Source organism: Neltuma alba, unplaced genomic scaffold (assembly GCF_004799145.2).
Source record: "Neltuma alba isolate B1F8T4 unplaced genomic scaffold, ASM479914v2 tig00005200_pilon, whole genome shotgun sequence".
NCBI lineage: Eukaryota > Viridiplantae > Streptophyta > Magnoliopsida > Fabales > Fabaceae > Neltuma > Neltuma alba.
Window position 1 is genome coordinate 22,441 of NW_021634018.1, and position 9,615 is coordinate 32,055.

Genomic DNA, 9,615 nt, shown 5'->3' on the forward strand with positions numbered 1-9,615 from the left:
TGTTTGCATAAGAGCTTGGCAGTTTTTTTCCTTGAAAGATAGAATAAAAAATTAGTAATGATGAGGAATAGGGGTGCATTATTATGAAGAATATGTATGAAATAAAGTTAGGGAATATTCTGCCGTGTTTTTTTTTTCACATCTTCATTATCATCATATATACTCGTTGATTAACCATGGCCACATACCACATAACTAATAATGCTTTGTTTTAATAATTAATGAATTTCATATCATGTAATGTCGTTTTAGATTCAATATATCATCTAATTTAAAGAAAAATAACTTTTCCAAAAATGTATTTTACAACTGAACCCACAATAATAAATGCCTTTTTATGTCTGTTTTGAAAGACTTTTTATATCGCATCTGGGGATATATAAACAGAAGTGATGTAGTAAGTATGTTTATCTACTTCTGTTTTTGATCAGATATAGATAAGAGTTTCTTCATGTGTTCATTAGTGAATACATGTAATGATTGAATGTGCAAAGTTATTTTTAAACTTTTTTTCTGGGTATGACTCGGATTGAAAGCTTATTATTAACTCATCATCATTAGCAAAGAAATGATAATTAAGAGAAAGAGATAACTCGCGTGCTAATTACGATTAGGACTTAATCCAAAAATGAAGAATTGATTTGCATCATCCACATCATCCCCTGACAAAGTGACAATTTCAAAGTCACAATCTGATCATCATGATGACCAATAAGTCGGTTTTTGCCGTCCATGATATGAATATAAGTTATCGTTCTGAAATTAAATTGCAATATATATGCGTACTCACAGTCACATTAGTTCTATATATATAGGCAATTATGCAATTTTTTTGGGTCAAATAGGCAATTATATATTATATATTGAATGGATAGTGAATACTGTTTAATATCTGACGCGTGGATGGACTCTCTCTTCCATTATACGCTATCTTAGTATTTTGTTTTTTATGGTTTTCATATATAAAAATGTGGAGTTAAGAGAGGGGTAAAATATAAATATAAATCAAATAATTGATGTGTTAATTGTTTTTTTTAAGTGCTATTATTGAGCCATGCCCACGTGTAGGTCACCCACTGGAAAGACTCTTCCGATAACGTGTGTGGCCAATCAAGTGGCCACCTGGGAAGAGATCATAGATTCAAAATAATTATTGCAAACACAACTGTATTCAATTATATTAGACTAATAATATAAAAGTGATCAATAATTCGAGGAGGCTATGAAGGTTGAAAAAATGTCTAAGTTTGAGCCCTGTATGTTTAAATAAGAAAATTGTTTGAGCCGAAATGTAAAAACCAAAATCAGAACCTCCACAAGGTGGTTTAATTATTTATTGTTTTTTAAGCGAGTTGGATGTTATTTGTCAATTTCAGTTTATATTCTCTCGTTTAATGATTTATTAATAAATAATAAATATATTTAAATAGAGTAGTCTCAATTCAAACCGTCACTATATCTAAAGGAGAGAGTTTTAATCAAACTTGTGGTGGAAATTAAGTGGCTTTAGTCTTCACATGCACTAATTAATCGTCGCAGAATCCAAGTGCCAATATGTGAATGGAGCGTCTTTTTTTTTTTTTTGGGCCAAATATAAAATGATCTATTCCAACGAAACTAGCTACTTTTCAAATATAATATAAGATAAGTAAAGTTCATTTTGAAAGCTTAAGTTTGTTTGTCCCTAATTTTTATTTTTAATATCCCTAAATACAATGATATCATTGATCGGAAGCCAGTGTTCTTATTTTATTTTATTTTTTGATAACAGGATACAAAATGAGATGTGGACGCCAATGTTGTTATTTGATGCAAAATAAGCAAATTATAAACTAAGGAAAGATAAAAATTTATCAAACTTTCTTATTATTACGAAAAGTTCTTTTTTCCCCGCTTGGTTTATTTGATGATCATGGTGTCTGCTCAATCATATATGTTTTAATTATGTTAATTGCATTAACAACTACTACGCCTCCGGTCCTTAATATAAGACCATGTTTGACTTTTATTTTGATATTAAATATAAGACCCCAATCCACTTTGTCTATCATATTTATATTTTTTTTTTTTCAAAATAGTCATTCTAACAATGATAATTCTAGTCAATACACTTGATTAGCAAGGATATTTTAAGAAAGACAACACCTATTTAGGACAAATAACTAACTCAACTTATTTCTTTAATCTCCTCAAATTAGTCAAATGGCTCTTATAATTAGGACCGGAGGTAGTATTAATTTTCATTATTACGCATTTTAACAATGATCATATTTAACTGCCATTAAGACTTTTTTTTTTAATTAACAGCAAATGTTAACAATCGCCCTACACGTACTGTGGCTTGAGTGGATTTTGGTTGACAATTATTTTGCTTTATTGGGGGGTAAAAGTTCAACTACGATTATTAAAAATTTGTTAGAACATGATTTATCCATTATTATAGACATAATTTAAGATCATGGTTTTAATTATTCCCTTAGTTTTCAAATATCTTTTACTTTAAATGTGCAATAAAAAATTAATTTTTCTTACTATTCATCCTTTATTACTGAAAATAATTATAAGTGGAGTAAATGTTTACTTAGAAGAAAAACAAAATAAATAAAAAGTTTTTTGTTATAATATAATTAGATTTTGCTGCACTTTCAATATATTTAAATATACACACACATGTATACACGCACATATGTGTATGCGCGCGCGCACGTCTTAAAGCAGAAGAAATACAATTTCATATATATTTATTATCAAAATTTTCATAAATATATTGTACGCATAAACTTCGTACGTAATTATGCATTTGTATTAAAAAAAATTGATAGGCAAAAACACATATGAACCCTTGCCTAAAGTCTGTTTGGTAACATATCTTTCTCTCTGATAAAAGTTTATTTTTGCTGATTTCGGCATTAATTAGATTAGATGACAAAAGGAAACAGACAAAATTAAGATTAGATTTTAAAGAACAAAGTAATTAACTTCAACGAAATAAAACAAAGCCTTCTCAGATCTGAAACTATATGTGATGGTCGATGTCGACAAAGAATTGTCGACAACCCTAATTATGTTATATGCCCGATAATAAGAAAAATAAACTTTCAATTTCTTTAATTTGTTCCCTTGTAGAAGAAGAAAGAGAGATTAATTCCAGTTCCCTTATGTTCACACAAGTTATTTAATGTAGAAACTAATACATATAAATCTAAACAAAAAAGTCAATAAATATATTTTCTTGTTTCACAATACTCTTCCATAATACGTGATTGCTTTAATAAAGAGAATTCAATTACAATATAGAACTAAATATAGGAATTCTCTCGATTGAGGAGAATTACAAGCTATAAATAACATAAAATATGTAGAATTTCAACTTCAAAGTGTTTATATAAATTAAGTAAGGTAACGTGGAGGGAACAGTTTCTTGATCATTACCTGGCCATTAACGATAATAGCACGAGAGGTGGTATGGCCATTAACGAACGAAAATAATAATCTTAATTTGATAGTTATTGTTCTTTAATTTGGCCAAAAATAAAAAAAACAGAGATTGATGTGATTGGTGAGTTTAATGAGTTTCACAAAGCTCCTTTCACATTCTGAAGGCCGAGATTCCATCAGTATATGCTTTTCCATGGATCCATCCTACATATTTCTCTTTTTTCTGAGTGAAAAGCCGATTCCAATTATAATGGAAGAGATGATAAAAATATAATTTTAGGGAAAATTACGTCTACAAATTTATTTTTTGCAAAAATTATTACAATGGTTCTCAGATTTAATTATAAGTACCAAGGAACTAATAGTTATAGTTATCGAATTATAAGAATCTATTAAGAGATTTTTGGGAAAACTACTATCAATTTTTTTGAAATATGATTTCATAAAATGTTGCGAAAATTTAAAGCAGGAGCCCGAGCCAAATCAGTAAATTTTTGTTATTTTTCATTTTCACAAATGAAGTTTATTTCCCTCAGTTTAGTTCTTCCGAGATTTTTTTTTTAATTTGTGAAATCCGATAACTTTTTCACTTTAATATCGTCCATAAAAAGTAAAGTACTACTATTCGATTTAGGCTCTCATAAAGTTACCTTATCAATGTGGTTATTTAAATATTAGGATTGGTCATTAGTTTATCCTCAAAAGTAATTTTTCTTTACTCACCCGAATGCATGCATCATCCTTTTGGGGTAATTATGTGTAAGGCACAATTAAGTATTAAATATAATAAGAATTTAAATTTAATCTGTTATGTTGTAAGAGACTAACTATTTCCGTTCCATTATATATAACCTTGCTAATACTATTAAAATTATTAATGACTAATAATAATTGTTCACACACGTGTTGGCCAAATCATGAAATAGCAATCTTTTCGGGACCAAATAGGAACATAATTTTATGAGGGACCCATTTGAAGAATGTCTTATCTATGAGAAGCTAAATCGAAAAGACAATTTCACAATAAGCTCAAATTGAAAAATGGATGTTTATGAAGGACCGCAATAAAACTCTCTCTCTCTCTCTCTCACACACACACACACACATACACACACACTTATCTAATCTAAAATCCATGTGCTTATTCATTCGAAATAAGCCAATCCTTGGCCATATAGTTTAATTAATTTGTTATTAATCTGTCATATAACCCCCAACGGACCCATAATCATAATCATATTATTTATGCATTAATTTATACAATGATTCAAACAGTAAGGCTGGTAAAGGCTATAATTAATTAAGAACAAATTTTAAAATCCTACTTTTCCCCCTGCCTTCTGGTATATATATAGGGCCTCAATACCTCAGATCCCTTGCGCCACTTACCACCTTAATCATCATCATCATCATCTCAGTTTCTTCCTCTTCTTGTATACTCCTCCAACATAAATCATAGTACTCTTCACAATGGGTTCTCTTCCTCAGACAATGTCTGACACAATCCAAGACGCCTGGGATTTCAAGGGTCGTCCTGCATTTAGATCCAAAACTGGTGGTTGGACAGCAGCCGCCATGATTCTAGGTACACTTTCTATCGCAAGCTTTCTGGTTTTTTCAGCCATACATAACATACACTTACCTTGGACCGACAGGTTATTAATTGACTAGATTGTCTGGTTTTTTTTTTTTTTTTTTGGGGTGATCTGAATATATATAGGCGGAGAAGCATGCGAGAGGCTGACGACGCTGGGGATCGCAGTGAACTTGGTGACATATTTGACAGGAACGATGCATTTAGGAAATGCTTCATCTGCTAACATAGTCACCAACTTCATGGGAACCTCTTTCATGTTGTGTTTGCTCGGTGGTTTTGTGGCCGACACATTTCTCGGCAGGTTTGACCAGAATATCCCCAGATTCAACTACCTTTTTTTACTTTTTCTTTTCTTTTTCCTTCCCTTTTGTCTGTCCGTTTTGTTTCCATACGGTGATTATTAGCTATTTAATTCAATCCCTTCTTCCACAGATACCTCACCATCGCCATTTTCGCTACCGTCCAAGCAACTGTAAGAGCTCTGTCTTTAACAATTCAGCAACTGTATTTTCATGTACAAAGATTCTAAAATTTCATCGGAAACTAATTGGACATCATAGAGAATAATTAAGTTATTAGTATAAAGCGACGTTAACTGACTTGGTGATTAACGTCGATGCGACACGTGCTTGCCAGAAATATTCCTATCTTTACTTCAGAGTATCAATAGGTCAAATAAGAATGGAGAGTTTGTATTCGATTACTTTTTGTTCCCAGAAAAGTTGTTTTGTTATATTATAAATGTGATATGCTTGCCATATATAGCAATTATTGTCAAACTTTTTACTAGACATAAAACCATAGTAGCAAAACAAATTTAAGCAACAAGTTGGCTTGCCTGGAATACGAACAATAATGATCTAAACCTTCATTCTCTCCACAAATTATATTGTTCATAACAATATATATATATATATATATTCTTACCGGATCTTATACTGAATACTGTAGGGCGTTACAATTTTGGCCATATCAACCGCAATCCCAAGTCTACATCCTCCAAAATGCAATCCAGGCAAAGATGTCTCATCATGTGTTCCGGCCAACGACATGCAACTGACAGTTCTCTATTTGGCACTCTACGTCACAGCACTCGGAACCGGTGGTCTGAAGTCCAGCGTGTCCGGGTTCGGGTCGGATCAGTTTGACGATTCCGACGAGGGGGAGAAGAAGCGGATGATAAAGTTCTTCAACTGGTTCTTCTTCTTCATAAGCATAGGGTCGCTAGCCGCGGTGACAGTTCTTGTGTACATTCAAGATAACGTGGGAAGAGAATGGGGATATGGGATTTGCGCGTGTGCCATTGTCTCTGCTCTTCTTGTCTTCTTGTCGGGAACTAAGAAGTACCGGTTCAAGAAACTGGTCGGTAGTCCGTTGACGCAGATCGCTGGCGGCGTTCGTGGCGGCTTGGAGGAAGAGACACTTGGAGTTGCCGTCGGATCCGTCGTTGCTGTTTAATATGGATGATCTTGCAGATGATGGACAGAAGAAGAAGAAGAAGCAGAGGTTGCCTCACAGCAAAGAGTTCCGGTAATTAACATATCTTACCCTCTTTTTCTTTGGTTTTTAATTGTCTGAATCTTACCCTCTTTCCTAGTTTGGTTCACTGATTAATTAATTGTTTAATTCTTAGTGGTTGACATAATTTTTTTCTTGCTAAGTACTAATTAATTCATTTAGGACTCCTAGTTTACGTGTCAGCTTTTTTTAATACGAAGTTTCAAGGGATTTGTCCTCACCCTTTGATTCTTTCCTACTTCAAATTTTTTCTCACAAGTTACAACCTTTAACAAAATTTAAAAAATATCAATATAAAATAAGAAGTTTTTAAGGTTATGAATGACCAATACAACATGTCAGAATATGTCTAACAAAAGATCAGTAACGAAATATAGTTATCTTTAAATCCTTTTACCTTTTAGTCGATGTTGAACTCACCTAAATTTTTTCCTGATAAAAAAATCCCTTTACCTTTTTTCCCCATCTCTTCTAAAAATTCTTTCCTTTCTCTCTCTCCAATATATTTGGATGAATTTTTTCCGCTTTACACGTGCCTCCTCATGTGGATCAGATCGTTGCATACAGTTGAACCCTTTTCTCTCCCTAAATTTCTTTATCTTCTCTCTTCCCTTTTCCCTCCCAGACACATGCCGATGATACCTTCCCTAGTAAAAGACTAAATAGATATGCTTTGTGGTGGTGGAATTTGATCCTTTAAAATTTGCCGAATCTCAAAAGGAAGACAAAAAATTATCTCACTGTCTCCCGTCTAGTCCTTATCAATCTTAAACAATTGGTCAACCGTCCCTTTTCTCTCAATCCAATTATCTCTTATTCTTTTGTGGTTTTGGGAGAGCACATCGGGGTGCCCTTTGAAAAAGCATATATTTCTCCTTTTATTTAATAAGAAGCTAACCTTTCCACATGTAATCACAACTTTGAGGCTTAGTTAATTAATTAATTCCGTAAAAACACAAATGATTATTGACTAATTAATTGAGGCAAGAATATAATGAAGTGTGAAAGTGTATGTGTTGTCCAATGGTTTAGGTTATTAGGTGGTTGGATAATGGATGTATCAAGAAGATAACAGATAGGTTTCCCTCGAAAATGAACTTACTTGAGGATACGGTGGGCCTCTACATGTTGAATTATCGTGAAAGTTCTCACTTCATTATCAACTATGCAATCATCACATGCTTAAATGGCTAATCAAGCTGGTTTGGCTCATTGTTCAGGGTATGAACACATCATTAATGGCTTGGAATTAATTCTTGATTACTATTTTGGATCATAATTATATCCACAATAAAGACAACAACCAGAACCATCTTCATTTGTCTCTGCTCTCTCACTACTATTTTTTGATAATTAAGGAGAAAACTGAAAAAAAATCATTTATAATATACACATATCTCTTATATGTTTTTTTTTTTTCCATTACATGTGCAGCTTCTTGGACAAGGCAGCAATAAAGATTCCAGAAATGTCTGGAGAATTAATGACAGAGAGAAAGTGGTATCTATTAACTGTAACTGATGTTGAAGAAGTAAAACTGGTGATAAGGATGTTGCCTATATGGGCCACAACCATCATCTTTTGGACAGTCTACGCACAAATGACCACCTTCTCAGTGTCACAAGCAACCACCATGGACCTCCACGTCGGAAAATCCTTCAAGATCCCACCGGCATCGCTCACCGTCTTCTTCGTCGGAAGCATCCTCCTTACCGTCCCAATCTACGACAGGATCGTCGTCCCTATCACCAGAAAACTTCTCAAGAACCCACACGGAATGACCCCTTTGCAACGCATAGGAGTAGGCTTGGTGTTTTCAGCTCTAGCCATGGCCGCCGCAGCACTCACTGAGATCAAAAGGCTAAGATCCGCAGAATCACACGGGTTGACAAATGATCCAAATGCCCAGATTCCATTAAGTGTTTTCTGGCTGATACCTCAGTTTCTGCTAGTGGGGTCAGGTGAGGCATTTACGTACATAGGACAGTTGGATTTCTTCCTGAGAGAATGTCCCAAAGGAATGAAGACAATGAGCACAGGGTGTTCCTAAGCACACTGTCATTAGGGTTTTTCTTCAGCTCACTGTTGGTGACGATAGTTCACAAGGCGACAGGTCACAGAAAGCCATGGCTAGCAGATAATCTTAACAAAGGAAGGCTCGATAACTTCTATTGGCTTTTGGCTATTTTGAGTGCTTTGAACTTTGCAATATACTTGTTTTGTGCAAAAGGGTATGTTTACAAGGATAAGAGGCTCGCTGAGGAAGGCATAGAATTGGAAGAACAAGATGCTTCATGCCATGCATAGAATATGAGCCCGAATTCTCTTACGCCGTGCTCATATTTTTTTGGCTGATCTTTTTGCACTTTTAATTAAGTGTATTTTAAGCAAGTTTAAGAAAGTAAGTCTCAAGCGTGATGCGAAGCATCGCGTCTGTATCAGTAGAGCGACGACGCCGTTTTGTATTACGAGCCATTATCTTCATCATTACATCTGTCTTTGGATCAAGTTTAGCAATGAAACAACATTATTAGTTCAGTGCTCCATGTGGGGGTGGTCGCAATCTGAAAAGCAAGGCTGTAAATACCCATTAAAATGTTCTATAAGAGAAATTAGTGAGTTGCTTTTCCTAATCAAATGTCTTGTTTATTTACTTCAATGTTACTCTCTTCTGATTTATAAGTAACTTATAGGGGAAAAAAAGTTTATTTCTAAAATATAAATCACTTCTAAGATAATTAATGATTTTTTTCAAGTTGTACCATATGCGAGAAAAAATAAAAAATATATTTTTAATATTTTTTAAGGATAAATGTAAAAGCAAATTATAAATTTAATGTATTTTTTGGTTTTTGGGGTTTGGATGCAAGTCACTTTCCCTCCCCTCTGACACACACATTTCAATGCTACAAAGTAATCTCATGTGCAGTTTTTCTCACCTGTGGAGAAAGATTAGGGTCAATATAAAGATTAGGGTCAATATATACTCGCTTGGCCTAAAATATTAGAACATTTTTTAACTTAATCTCTGGCCCTCTTTACAAGATAGAGAGATAAAGTTT

At 33.5% G+C, this 9,615-nt stretch overlaps 1 pseudogene; it reads left to right on the top strand.

The window, feature by feature from the left end:
• Window positions 1–4,850: 4,850 nt before the first annotated feature.
• LOC114747101 (protein NRT1/ PTR FAMILY 6.3-like) lies at window positions 4,851–9,093 on the top strand (annotated as a pseudogene).
• The last annotated feature ends 522 nt before the right edge of the window (window positions 9,094–9,615 follow it).